Genomic DNA, 15,252 nt, shown 5'->3' with positions numbered 1-15,252 from the left:
GAGAAAAAAAAGATGAGTCAACTCTGACTTTCATTAAATGGACTCTCTTATCCATACCCCACTTCAAAAACACAAAACTAAATACTTCAGAACGGAAAGATTCATCTTGAAAACAAAGCCTCGAGAACTTGTTAGTCATTTTTCTAAAAGCATAACTGACCCCTGGAAAGTTACTGTTAGGATTTTTACTTTGTTTAATTTCTAGAAAGGAAAACTGATATCATTACACTGTCAACAAGGCAATTTTAATTTTTCTTGTCTGTGACATTATTGTCAGGTTGGACAAAATAAAGTTAGAAAAAAAAAAAAAAAAAGGCTGCCAAATGAGCTTCACTGCATTGTCAGACCTAGCTGGTCTATCTGCCTTAATGATAGAGAATGAATCACTGTTTAATATCATGGACTTTTTTTTTTTTTTGAATCTCACAATGCAACACGCATAATAGGCAGATGAAAATACCAAGTCTGCACCAGAGAGCCAAAGACCTCACATTACGAATAAAAGCACTGCTACCAATAAGTGTAAAAATAGGTTGGCTTAACATTTAGCATTACCATAGAAATCAAACAGCTATTTAAAAAATAGGATAGCTTTGTCAAAGGAAATTTTAAATGTCTATATATATTATCTTTGAAAACAACCGACTCTCTACATATACAAATTATTTTTTAATTACAAGATAAATACTATATTAAGAATGCACCTAGCCTAGCAGGAGGAGCCATTCTAAGAGCATCTGCACTGTAAAATGAGCAGCGCTGTGTACAAAGTGTGACTTGCCCTCACCCTCCCACCCCCCCACTCTCTTACAATCCTGAAGAGATCATCTAAATTCTCTGGGTCTGTGGCCCCAGCTGCCACATAAGGCAATATTAAGTCAGATGCTTTCCTGAAGGTACTGAAGAGCTGGATTCCACTCCTAATGCCGACTAGCCCCATCACTCCCGGCACCACCCTCCCTCTGTAAAATGGGGCTCAGAAGACTATTCACCTGACACGCTGTGAGAATTAAAGAGCTGAAATGTGTTAAGAAGTTAACACACTCTTGGTACCTAGTAAGTGCTCAGGAAATATTTGTATCATTGTGTAAATGTTTATCGATACCTTACAAAATTCAGAAAGTCAACTAATATCAACTAAGGACCTCAGGTAATCCTTATTCCATTACTGAAAACTGGAAAGTCATCTGCCTGCTGAGATTTAGCTGAACCGCAGTGTAAGTGGGAACTGGAGCCAGCTGCTTGGGGCAACATAGACATCAGGCATTTGACAGGCCACGAGGGTTAGGAGCAGTGCCCTGAGAACACTCATGTCAGGCAGGGCAGCATGCGCCGTTTACAGCCTTCTTAATGCGCTTCTGTCAAGTCCACAGCCTAGTAAGATGGTGGAGAAAATCAACCTGTGCGGAGTGGTAGAGAAACCCATGGCCTAAGGACCAGAAGACAGATTCTAGGCCTTAGAAAGTCACTCTGCCTCAGTGTTTTCATTTCTAAACACACAGGTCTGTAGAACCGATAACTTTTGACATCCCTTCCCTACTATTTAAAATGATTTCATGGCATTACTGTGATATCTTGTTGTTGTTGTTGTTGTTGTCTTATGCGACATTAAATCCAGAATTCTTGGGATATTCATAACCCAGATGGACACCAACAAATAATGATTTAGTAACCTAAGAAATGACTTCTGGACAGAATTACATGGTAACTGTACAGTCAAGTTCCTGAATAAGAAAAATCTCAAATGTATCAATTAATGAGACATGAGGCTCATCTTTACTTTCATAAGTAGAAGGATTTCCAGAAAAATAAAATATTTCTATTTAATTTTTGAAATTTATGCAATATATATAAAGATGATACAAATTATAATTGATGGTTATGATTATTCTATTAAAACATATTTTTTTAAAAGATTTTATTTATTTGACAGAGACAGCCAGCGAGAGAGGGAACACAGCAGGGGGAGTGGCAGAGGAAGAAGCAGGCTCATAGTGGAGAAGCCTGATGTGGGGCTCGATCCCATAACGCCGGGATCATGCCCTGAGCCGAAGGCAGACGCTTAACCGCTGTGCCACCCAGGCGCCCCTAAAACGTATTTTTTAAAGATAATTCTTTATTCAGGAAATGAATTAAGGCAAATTTGACAGACACGAACACATGTAAAAGGGAAAATTATTTTTGGCTAGAATCCACATTAATTCTTTACACAATTATTTGCAAAATTTAGTCAGTTACTAGGACATAAGCTCTTTAAGGATAAGGACTTTTTATTCTTGTTCTACCCCCAGAGCCCACAACAGTGCTTAGGAATAGAAGGTGTTCAATAAATATATATTTGCTGCATTAATGAATAAATAGGCACTGGGTTCTTTGAACATAAATCTACTAAATTATTGTTTTAGTAAAAGTACTATATAGCCACTATATAACATCAAGTAAGTTCATGAACATGTATTCAGAATTACAACCTGGGCTGCCACTAACCACTTTCTCCCTGAGGCACAGAAAGATTCTCTTTCCATTCTGCTCAGGCAGTCATAAACTGTCTTTTGTATTATGGCCTGACCACCGTCTTCCCTTTTGGACCTTCCTCTATGTTTGCCTCTTCTGAGGACGATCACTTGACTTGGTGTGCTCTGGCCTCATGGATGGGACTCAGATGATTCCACAACTAAATGTCACCAATTGTATTTATCTTAAATTTATTAAGCACAGATATTCCATCCTGTAATGTCCACTCACTGGTGTTAGAGTTCTGATGTCACCCAGAATAAAGTTACTTGGAATGTCTATGTGTTGGTGTTAGTTGGAGGACGGGTATTGCATAGAATACACTTTCTAGATGATAACCAAGGAATCAAGATATCTATCATGCTTTTTTTCTTCTCTAGATACAACATGACTAGTTGCTTTAAGAACCAGCCCACAAGGTATGGTTTCTGGGCATGTCTCCAATGTGGACATCATCCTCTCACCACATCCACGTCCATAAGAAAGCAATAGCTTTCTTAAAATAGAACGCTCAGAACTGACACAACACGTCTAATTAATACCTGTGGTATTTATATGCCCTAACAACACAGGCATCAGAACATAAGATGGGGAAAGATATAGAAGAGGAAAAAAAGGTAGAATTTCATTAGTTTCATGGATCTTGGCAGTGGAAAAGTAGTCTTCCCTATTTTGTTTTCTTTAAGAATCAAATATTTGGGTAACAAGGTAAGGAAATTCTGCTGTTGAGAATACCTTTTTTTCTAAAAAAAAAAAAACAAGAGAGTTTTGAATACACTCTAAACACAAAAGCATTCATTTTTTTTCTTCCTCAGTATCTAACTGGAGATTTCAAAAGGTCAAAGTAAAAAAGAACATAAACACCAATTAACAATAAAATATACTTACTGAATATTTACTACATGATACACAATAGTTGATGTTGAAAATTAAGATATGATATGGTCTCTGGATTCAGACTGCTAGAAATCACTAAGAAAAAAGCAACCATTCACTGAAGTATTAGTGATGATTATAATACTTATTAGCAGGAGAGGATTGTCTAATAAAGAGAGCCCTCAGAGGAGGAAGGCTGTCTTTTAGCTTATTGTCTCCACACTCAAGTTTCCCTTCTCTCAGGGCCCACCTGCACTGAGATTGATCCCTTCCTCTTTCCTATAAAAAAACAAGATTACACTTAAAACCAGGTCCTCAGTGTCCTCCTAGGGCAGCATATGAAAGACATCTCAGAGAAACGCCAGGAAAGCCAAGACAATATAGGATCTATCCTTGGTCCTGACTCCACTTATTCCTAAGTTTGAGAGAATAAAGTCAGATATCATAACAGGCTAAAATGGGGTAGAAAAAGAAATCAAGGAACAATTTAAAAAAATCCCTGACATATTCACAGAATATAAATACAAATTATTAAAGTCCTAGCATTTATCCTGACCCATACTTCCAGAACCCAAACTGAACCTGATCCAAATTGCTTATCCACAGAATCATCACTAAATAAATGGTAGTTGTTTTAAGCTACTAATTATGGAGTGGTTTGTTATACAGCAAAAGCTAACCGATACATATTAGTTTTCCAAGGAGACAATGGGACATAATAAATATGGTCTGGACCAGAAGACTGAAGAAGTGGTTTTAGTTCCATGTCTGCTATTTGATCCTCACAGGACCTTGAGCAAGTCAGTTATTCTCTTTTATTTGAGTCTATTATTTATCAAATGGAGATGGTAACACCTGCCTATTTCACAAGTTGGCCGTGGGGGAACAACTCCTGCAATGTATGTGAAAATACTTTATCACAAAGTACTCAATAAGTCCAAGTAGTATCAATTTGATGCTTTTCACATTTAAAATTGTTTCTGAAAATTTCAGAGACTTTATAAACGAATGCTCCAAGAATGGTCAATATCATAATTCCCCTTTAGGCAGTTATAGAAGATGGGTGGGGTTTCTTAGAGGGATTTGTGTGTGAAAGGGGTTTGTTAGAAGGAAATCATAAGTGTTCAATAGAGGGGCTGCTGTTAAAAGTTTTTGCTAATAGCTGAAACAAGAAAAACCCAGGTCTTTACATAAACTCATTATTTCTAGTAAATGGCATTAGCACACATTGCAGATTTTGTGAACTCCAGACTTAATCAGGCTTTTAAATGTTAACCATTTTAAACAACCTCATGCCCCTAGATATAAAAGAATCTTGATCTGAACTAGCAGTTTTGTGACTATCAATTCCTGTTCATAATTTTTTTTTGCTTTTAAATCCAAATACCTTTTATCTTAATCAATGTTATCTTGCCTATGACACTAGCAACAACATCACAAAATGCAATTATTCAGTGTCTATCTGGGCTAGACTCTAAAAGCTATTTAAGTTTTAATCATAAATATTCAGAGTGGCTTTTTTGAAAATCTATAATTTATTGAAAGGTGAATAATATAATTCATCCAAATATATATACATACATATATATACATACATATATATATTACATACATATATACATTACATACATATATATAATATATATATTACATACATACATAATATATATATCATATTACATACAATGAACTTGAGGGAAAATGTCCTGAGAGGCAGGCTGGGAAGGCAGAGACTACTGGGTGTGTTTTGCAAATAGGTTCAAGTTTGAGATGTCTAGGGACACCTGCTACTAAGCGGCAAAACCAGGTCTTCCAATCCCCAATCCAGTCTGTTTTTCCATCAGTACTCCACTGACTCTAAGGGGAAGGATTTTTATACCGAACATTGATGCTCTAAAGTTATCAATTATTTACAGACTGATCATTCAATTTGCAGATTTTCTGTATGTCTATTTCCTTCCTCTAGCTCTGGGTACTTTTGCATTAGTGCAAAGAAATGGAATACCACTTCTTAGGCGTTCTGGTAAAGGTTTCACATGGCAGAGAGGTCAACAACTAATGGTCAAAACGAGGTTTGTGGAGCCCAGTGTCATTCCTCCCCTTTCTCACTATCTTGCATGGCTCTGAATAATCAAAAGTTGGCTATTCACAAGGTTTCTATTAAACGGGGTTTTCTTCTGTCCAAAATGTTTAGAAGAGGTTAGCAAGGTGCCAGTACAGCCAGAAATTAGAAAATGAATGAGCCAATTACATTTTTACAGATAAAAAAAAGCCTTACTTTTTCACATGAAGATTAAACAAACAAAAAAAAACCCCTTTTTCACTCAGAAGCTAGGTGAAGGTGGGCTAAGGCTTTTCACTCCTATTTAAACAAGGCAAATTATATCAAGCAGAGTGAATGATTCCAAATATTAAGATTTTAGAGCAAGGCCATTTCTTAGGAGGTGCAAGACACGCATGATTTTTCTTTCCTTGAGCCTGGGGTCTTAAGAGTCCCAGGCAGGACAGGGCCATTCCCATCATCCCATCAATTGATGGTCTCATTGAAGTGCCGTGGAAGATGTCTGCATTCAATGATCATTCAGTGTAACACATGACAGTATCCCTGGGGGAGAACACTTCAAAAAAATCATTTAAGTTGGAATATTGAATATCCTATTCTTTTGCAAACTACAGTATATTTTAAAAAGAAATCTCATCCAAAATGATTAACACTTCCTACTGTTCAGGAAAAAAGCCTGCCCTTTCAGACTAACAGCTGTGGATCATTAGCTCTCCAGTGATGAGATGTGTTTGATGAGTATTTTTCTTTCTAATTAAGAGATGAGCTTCTCTATTTGACTGTCTCTTCAGAAAGAAGTGAAGAAAAAATTCTCTGCCTACATGGAAAGGCCCTCTCCTACAAAACAATTAATTATTTCACGGCCCTTTTAGAAAATCCTTTTCCTCCCTAATTTCAATGCATTTTTTTCCTTAAACTTAACACATTCACACTCAGGCCTTCCCAGTGTTAACCCATTTTTCACCCAGCATTCCCTCGCTGATGTTTTCCCGTCTGTTTCATCATCCAATAATATCTACTTTAGGTAAAAGAGACTGAGGAAATGTGTCAAAAGTACATATATGCTTAACCTAACAGAGAGCATCTGGTATGGGAATATTCTCTGATCTGAGAGAGGCCTCAAATTAGAAAGATGATAAATGAATAGCATTTGCCTGTAGAGGAACTAGGCAGTGCTTTCAAACAAACCAAAACAACAACAAGAAACAACTATAAGGTACTTAGCAGTACATAAAAAAAACTGTTTAAGGTAATCAATCCTTAAAAGCAAAGTATTTCAGGGTGCCTGGGTGGCTCAGTTGGTTAAGCAAGTGTCTGCCTTAGGCTCAGGTCATGATCCCGGGGTTCTGGGTTGTTGGGCTCTTTGCTCAATGGGGAGCCTGCTTCTCCCTCTGCCTGCTGCTCCCCCTGCTTGTGCTCTCTTTTTCTCTGACAAGTAAATAAATAAAATCTTTAAAAAAAAGGGGGAGGGGATGTATTTCAACTCTACCAATAAGACTGGCCTTAAAGTGGAAAGTTAGAGAATGTAAAGTGGGACTTAAAAATGCAACTTTTCTTTTTGAAAAAGCCATCATCAGCAAGGTTATAAAATTCTTGAATTAAAAATATGATTCAAGAGCATAGTAAAAAGCAAATGAAAGCTCTCTTGGCAAATTAATCACATCAAATGCTTCTTAAATCCTTTTAGGTGCAGGGAGAGAAAGGAGGGAAGGAAGAGAAGAGGGTCAACTCTCCAACATTTGGGTTCTGTGCTGCCACGTCTCTCCCCCATGGTTCATTTGGAAATATGCGGGGATATTTCTCATTGCCACAGCAGGGGTTGGGGGAGAGGGGAGATACTGGCATTTAGTGGGTAGGGCCAGGGTGTAAAACATCCTCCACTAGGTGGAAGAGTCCTGCCCAGCGAAAAATTTTCCCGTCTCAGATGCTACCACCACTCCGCTCTGAGAAACATTGCCAATTCTCTCACATAGACAATAGATCATCCTCGACTTAGCAAAGAAGAAATGGTATGCAGATAAACAAAGGTATACAGAATGGAGCACCTGGGTGGCTCAGTCAAATGCCCGACTCTTGGTTTTGGCACAGGTCATGACCTCAGTCAGGGTCACGGGATCGAGCCCCACATCGGCTCTGCACTTGGGACAGGAGTCTGCTTGGAATTCTGTCCCCCTCTCTCACACTACCCCTCCCCCAGCTCACTCTCTCTCTAAATAAAATCCTTAAGAAGTGTATACAGAAGAAGGGTAGGTCTATTTCCCAGATGATGGCATGAATTCTGACTTAAGGAGTTAGGGTGAGACAGCAGCATAGAAAAAAATCTCACTCAATCATTAGCATTTGCTCAAGTCTCTTTCTCACCATCTATTTACATTTAACACTTTTTAAAAATATGGCTGAAGAAGTGGAGGTGAACCCATTCTGCCCAGTTATTCTCCCTTGGATTAAGTCAGACTCTGCACATCATCAGTCTTCAGAAACTCATCTTCTGGAAAGGGGTTGGTTTTGCCTTGATTTAAATAGCCAGATGGCATCACCACCTGCTCTAAGGTCTTTATTTCTGGTTGGTTCCACTACAGCCTTTTGTTCCACCTCCAATGAAAAGAGGAGAGAAGATAGGCAAAATGAACCCGATTAATTCCCAGCGTAGTGACAGCTTTTTCAAGGTGGTTTTAAAGTATGAGACGTTGCTCTTTTGAAGAGAGATTTTGCTTTGTTCGGACTGTTTTCTAAAATAAACAGCAGGGAACTGGTGACAATCTCAGACCCACTGGATTGCTCCGACTCGTTTTGCTGTTTCCTGGGGTCATTCCACAATGATACAAGGAGTTTAACCATGTTCCAAAGAGCCTCAGACAGATGTTCACGTACAGTGCCTTCTCTTCCCTTCTCCCAACTAGAATTGAGAATTGTGACGGCTCCCTCTACTGCTTTCTTTTTGAGTAGTTTCAACCAGACACCAAACTGACAAGACTGTTGGTGTGTTGTGTTCTGTTGTGCTTTGGATGTGTGTATGCATGTGTGTGTGTGTGTGTGTGGCTTGTGTGTGGCTTGTGTGTTTAGACCAAAAATAATCAAAATGCACTCTCTACTAAATGATCCCTTATACTGACTAGGCAAAATATGTCAAGAGAACCATCTACCTCTTTTCTGATGACAGGAGAAATATACGGTTAGGAGTAGAAAAAAAAAAGATACTGGTTGGTGTGCTGGTAAAGCTTTGAACTGAACGTATATACTATAACTTAAGTCATTATTCACTGGTAGTGTTGAAAAGTCATTGTTTCTTCAGATTTACTTAGACTACTTATAAATACAGATCAGTAACTTTTAAATCTTTACTTTGTGAAAGCGTACGCTGAGTTGTTGAAGTTGCTTCCTGAAACTTAAAGTCCACAATCTCAGTACACCCATGCCCTTTTGAAAAGCATAGCCTGACTCCGTCTATTAAAGAAGCACATGTGACAATGAGATAGAGCTCATCTGAAAATGCCTTACATACGACTCACAGAAACACCTCCTGAAGAATCTCCACAACAAAATGGACCAAAACCACCTCAAAGACGGTGCTATCAACCAATCATAGCCTCCCGCACACTACTTTCCTTGATGGAGACATTCTATCAATAGAATCTGCCAGCCAGGAGGCTTGGGAAGTTATTTATTTAGATTATTTTTCTCTTTCAGCTTATAACTTGTACTGATATTTCATGTCATTTTTATCAAAGTCAGAGATGAAAGGCTCTGGCTTTGCTTTGAGAACACTGACAACTCCAGAATGTAAAGCCCAGAGTATGTCCAACTGGAGCATCGCCCCAACCACACATGAGTAACTGGAAGAAATCCCTGCAACGTTGTGAGTCTAATGTTAGTAGGAGTTGGGATGCAGAATCAAAGGAACAAATGCTTATAGATGCCTGGAGAATGAGGCCCTTTTCATTAGAAATTAGTACATTACCAGTAGTTTGTAACACCTGCCATAGGATCAAATACAGTCAAGTTTTTAGTTTTCATAGCCTTACTATTCACAAAAGTTCTGCTCATTGAAAATCAGGCTGCATGCAAAGTCATTCTTGCAGATTACAGATCAACACACATATACTGTATTGTTTTAAATGACCAAACATGAATAATTAAGAGGAATTGGTAGTATTTGGTCCATGAACAGGTTGTTGATACCAAGTAACAATTGCTTTAAAAAAATACTCAAGGACTATCCAAAGAAACATGGAAGAATGTGTTAAGGCTGTTAAGCTCACTGAAGCTTATCCTTCTACAGTGTCTCATTTCTCTAGGCTGCAGCTGGTTCTGAAAGGACCCATGACTGTCTCACTAGCATAGGTGAAGAACATCCCATGCTGTAATTAAAAAAAAAAAAAGTACTTTAATGTTCGTTCTCAATTTCTTTTTGTCTTTTATTTATGCCTTCAGTGCCACTGAAAAAGGCACCTTTTTTCCCATGATATTCGAGTCATTATATAATGTTCTGGTATCTTTTTCTCTTTAATTTTTAAACTATTATTTAATAAATTATTGGGTTATATGTGTAAATAATACCATTTGGGGACACTGTCATACAAATATGCCATTTTCATATGTTTCTATATATTTTCTAAATAATATTATATGGAGATGTTGCCATACAAATATGCCATTTATGTTTTCTAGGCTTTAGAAGCACTGTAGGTTTGGTAAGGCTTATTCAAGATAGTCATCGTTTACACTTTTATTTATTTCCTAAAAATTTATTTGAGAGAGAGAGCGTGCACACATGAGTGGGGGAGGAGCAGAGAGGGGGACAAGCATTCTCCATGCTAAGAACGGGGCCTGATGTGGGCCTCAATCTCCCAACCTTGAGATCATGACCTGAGCTGAAATCAAGAGTCAGACGCCTAACTGACTGGGCCCCCCAGGGTGCCCCATCTTTTATATTTTTAAAGAAATGAATCTGTTACCATTACTATTTTTGAAGTACATTCTTCATCAACTCCCTTCTTTGTGTGTGTAAATGCTGTAACTAGACTTACAAATCCGATACAAATGTTTGCTGATGTACAAAATGTAAAATTTTCCCCAAGCTTGAAATCTGGCTTTAAAGCTATCTCCATCATGAACAGGTACAATATTTAGGGCAACAGCTGGCACTTCAGTTGCTCATGGGGGGAAACTCCCTCTGTTCTATATACTGTGCCAGAAAATAGGATACCCAGCCAAACACATGTTAGTAAAGTCTGTGATACAAGTTACTTTAAAAATTAGTACTGTCGTCTTTATAATCCCCATTCTATGTCACTTCAAAAAAGCAGATGATCGATTACAGTGATTTTTTTTTCTTTTTAATACAATAGATGATGTGCAGAGGGCTGCACTCTGCCATATTTGGGGATCTGGTACCATTCTGATTCATTGCCATTCAAATGATCTCACTCAGACTTATTCAACTTATCATGAATATCTTCCCTGGGCTATTGATTTCTGATCTTTCATTTTAATCTTTCATGATATAACCTAGCTGTTACCATTGGTGATTTCTTTGTCCAGATTTAATATCTTCATTTCAATCTTAAAATCACAGAGCCAGAGTCAGAAAGCGTGTTTTAAAATTTTCACCTTTATAAATATATTTAAGACCTAATAATATCATGTATTTCAGCTATCTTACCAGCTTCTGAAACTTCATCTCCCATTCTGTCTTATAATTTTCTAATTTTCTCCTTCACTGGTCTCCTTCCCCCCAATCCCTCTGTTCTGGAAAAACTTCAAGAGTTATGTTTAGCAGCTCTAGCTATGTCTGAACATTTCTCTTTGCAATTCAAATAATCATCTTAGGCTGATTTTAACAGCCTTCTTTACTCCATTCCATCTTTTACCCTTGCTGTGTAATGTTTACTGATGAATGTCTTTCTCCCGTTTCTTAACAGATCTAAGTGGTGTAGTTACTGCACGGGAAGCCTAGAGGTTTGAACACTAAGTAGACATTTCTCTTGGCTATTTTCCACACCTCCAAACATTCTCTTAAATGCAACAGGGCTTGTGTTTCAATGGTAACAGAAGTTATCAGAGAACACTAGTTTAGACAGCAAGCAAGCTGAACTCCAACTGTTCCAACAGCCTGACTTTTACAGTAAAAGGAAAGGCCCTGGGCCAAGACCACTGAGATGAGCAGGTATTTTTAGTTCACTTGTAGGCCAGCTCTAATGTAATTCTGAAATGTTTTCTTCAAACCAAACCCAACTTTTTCAGGGCTGTCCAAATCTGTTTTCTTTTATAGCAAGTACAAATTCTTGGAGCAAGGGAAGCATGCGTATCATTTGCAATGCTGCTGCATGTCTATGGTGTTGATGCCCGATGGCTCAAATTAGTCCGCCAAGCAGATGAGCGCATTGTAATTAGCTCTTGTCAAACTGTTAGAAATACAAAAACCATTTCCACTGTAATAAAAATTATGAAAAAGAAAAATCTCTCATATCATTTTCAGCCAAAATAGTTCCTGAAATGTCTGGTAGTTTAGGATTCCAGAGTTCTAAAAGAAGGCCATTTCATTTTCAGAAAAGCTTTCACTTCATTGACATGGAGATGCTGACATGTATTATCTTTCAGGCGTTTCTGTTGTTGTATTTGATTGCCTGTAAAACCTCATTTCTAAAAATAACCTGTCGGGAGCGGACACATTTTGTTGAGCCACATGGTACTGATGTAGGATTCTCAACAAACATTTATACTTCCTCAAGTACTTTCTGAATCAAGATTTTCTGACTTTTTCTATCAGCATGTTATTATTACCAGTTTTCCTGAATAACTAACTATTGCGTTCTCTTAGGAGGACATCAAGGAGGCACGATCACAGGTTCGGATGGAATAACTCTGATGTTAAACTCTTATGTGATGAATATCAGTTTCTTCCAGACAATTTATTTGGATATTCATTAGTGGGACAGTGACTCAAAGGCTACTTTACTCAATATTTAAATTCTTCACAAGCGTCAGGAGGGTTCTTGCGCTCTCTGGAATTTAATGTCCTCTCAAGGAAAAGTATGAGCTACTAGTAGGTGGCTATTTCAAAAAGTAAATTTAAATACTAACCAAAAGATAAATCAGCTTGGAATTAGGTCAGAAATACCAAAAAACGACCGCCTTCTACTTGCCTTCAGAACCTTCCCAAAGATATCTTTACTTGTGGAAATTAGTAGGATGCTAGAAATGAATCTATCTTTAAAAAGTAATAAAAGTACCATATACAAAACTTAATACAAAATTGATCATAGAGCTGAAACTATAAAATTACTTCTAGAAGGAAGCAAGGAGAGAGTAGTTATGGCCTTGGGCTAGGCAAATAATTCACAGATACAACACCAAAAGCATGATCTAAATACGCATCTAAAAATTTGACTTCATTAAAGTTAAAAACTTTTGTGCTTCAAAAGATACTATTAAGAAAACGAAAAGACAAGCCACATACTGGGGAAAGAATAGTTGCAAATCATGTATCCAATATAGGATTTGTATCCAGTGTATATAAAGAACACTTAAAAATAATACAAAGACAAAACCTCAATTAAAAATTGGGCAAAAGATTTGAATAGACATTTTACCAAAGAAAACATATGAATGGCTAATAAGCATATGAAAAGATGCTCAACATCATCAGTCACTAGAGAGTTTCTGCAAGGCAATACTGCTTCATACCCACTAGAATGGCTTTAATCAAGGCAGAAAGTACTGAATGGTCAAGACACAGAGAAACTAGAACTCGTAAAATGCTGATGAGGGTGTAAAGTGGTGTAGTCACTTTGGAAAACAGTTCCGTAGTTCCTTAAAAAGGTAAACAAACCTAAACTTAATGTATGAACCAACACTTCTACTCTCTAGTAATCACCGAAAAGAAATGAAAACATACACTCACATAAAGCCTTGTACGTGAATGCTTATTGATAGCAGGATTATCCATGATACCTCCCAAAGGGAAATAACCCAATTGTTTACAACCTGGCAAGCGGAAGATGAAAATCGTGCCATACCCATACACTGGAATGCTACAACAATAAAAAGAAGACACTACTGACACATTCTGCATCATGGACTCAGAATCGTTATGCTAAATGAACAAGTCAGATGTACAAGACTACTTTTGCACCATTCCATTTATGTGAAACATCCAGAAAAAGCAAATTGCTAGACATAGAAAATGGACTAGTGGTTGCTAGGGGCTGGAGGTGGAAACAGGGAGTGACTATAACTGGCATGAGTGATCTTTCTGGGATGATGGTTGTACAACTCTGTATATTTGCTAAAAATCAGTGAATTATATGTTTAAACTGGTGAATTTTATGATATAGAAATTACACTTTAGTACATTTGTGTAAAAATAAAAGTGGTTTACCTTCTGGGGAGGTAAATTCCAAAACAAAGAACTAAGAACACCTAGGCTGGGTCAAAGAATAACCATAGATCTGAGATGTGTCTTGCCAGTACTCTCGAGATGTTTAAAATGCTAGTTGATGAGACTATCTACCTGATGATCCTTTGGACAGTTGTTCCTCCTTTGAGTTCAGAGAAGTTTTTCAAGACTATTAAAAAAATAGTTAAAGCAAACATCAACCCCAATCATTGTTGATTCTAATGGGAAAAGCAAGGTCCCAGAGGCAGGCCATGAGGACGGTAATAAGATGCTGCCACCCTACGGCGAGGCTACTATGCAGTAATTCTAAGTTCCCAGGAAAACCATGATCAAGTTGGGGAAAGAAACTGTTGAATGTTGAATTCCTTACCCTGTGGGTAAGAGATAGCTGACAGGATGAGAAAATGATTCTAAGGAAAACTTAAGAGAAGATATGGAAAAAAACAGAAAAGGAAGGAAGGATAGTGGAGAGCATCAGGATGAAAAAAACTAAGTTGAATAAAGCAGAACAGAAGCAAATCTTCGTACAGGAGGATGAGGACAGAGCGGGCAAGGTCAACCTCCCTGCCCAGAAGAAAGCACTAGTGGATAAATACAACAGTGTTTTCTACTTTGTAATCGTGCTGGGGAGCCCTTTTAATCTGGGTCCAGAGTCCTAGGTTTTCATGGGATTCCTCCGTGATCTCTACTGCCAAGTTACCTACGGTGCCACCTATTAGGAAATAAAACTTCTCCCTGCCCCCCTCCCTGCCCCCATCCACCAAAATGGCAGGGAAATGTTAAGAGGCATTTGCTTTATTTTTCTGGTCAGCAATAGTCAGCAGCTCCCTTTGGTTGGTTGGGTTTGTTTTTCTCAGTATATTACAACAAGAAAATAGAAATGAAAACTGCTGAACGCAGCAGGAAAAGTGAAATAAATCTGAACATTGCTTCCAACTGTTTTTATTCAAGCACTTCTACAACTCTAGGAAAATCCTCTATCTTCCTAAACTACTGCATACTTTTCATTTTTTTTTTCCAGAGTAAAGCTTAATCCCTGTGTTTGCAAGTTAACTAAATTATATCGGGCATGGAAAAGCAGGTGAACCCTGGCAGATTTCCCATTGCTTTTACAGCCGTGCTGCCCATCTATCAATCGCTGCAATCTAAACTGGCTCCCTGTTCTGCTGTCAGTGCCGCAGAGCGAGTCTAGCTCCCAGGGCGACAGGTGTGGCTTTGTCCTCTAAGTGAGCGACACTGGGCAGAATCCAGCTCACCTTTCAGAGGTTCACTGTTGTGGCAACACTGCCTTTCTTTCATTTCTGTGTTGCCTTTCAGACATGTTTGACCACACTTCTGTCCAGAAGTGTTCGTCACGTTTCTTGCTCTAATAAAGACACTGACTCAGAGGCAACTCCGGGTT

The 15,252-nt window shown here is 38.1% G+C and overlaps 1 protein-coding gene across 10 annotated transcripts in view; it reads right to left on the bottom strand.

The window, feature by feature from the left end:
• Positions 1-15,252, bottom strand: part of MCTP1 (multiple C2 and transmembrane domain containing 1) — a 506,242-nt gene that overhangs the window by 94,741 nt on the left and 396,249 nt on the right. The gene's annotated exons all lie outside the window — the stretch shown is intronic.

The sequence above is a fragment of the Ursus maritimus genome, unplaced genomic scaffold (assembly GCF_017311325.1).
Source record: "Ursus maritimus isolate PB19 unplaced genomic scaffold, ASM1731132v1 scaffold_5, whole genome shotgun sequence".
Lineage (NCBI taxonomy): Eukaryota > Metazoa > Chordata > Mammalia > Carnivora > Ursidae > Ursus > Ursus maritimus.
The sequence above is the reverse complement of the archived record's forward strand: the minus strand, read 5'-3'. Positions and strand labels throughout refer to the sequence as shown.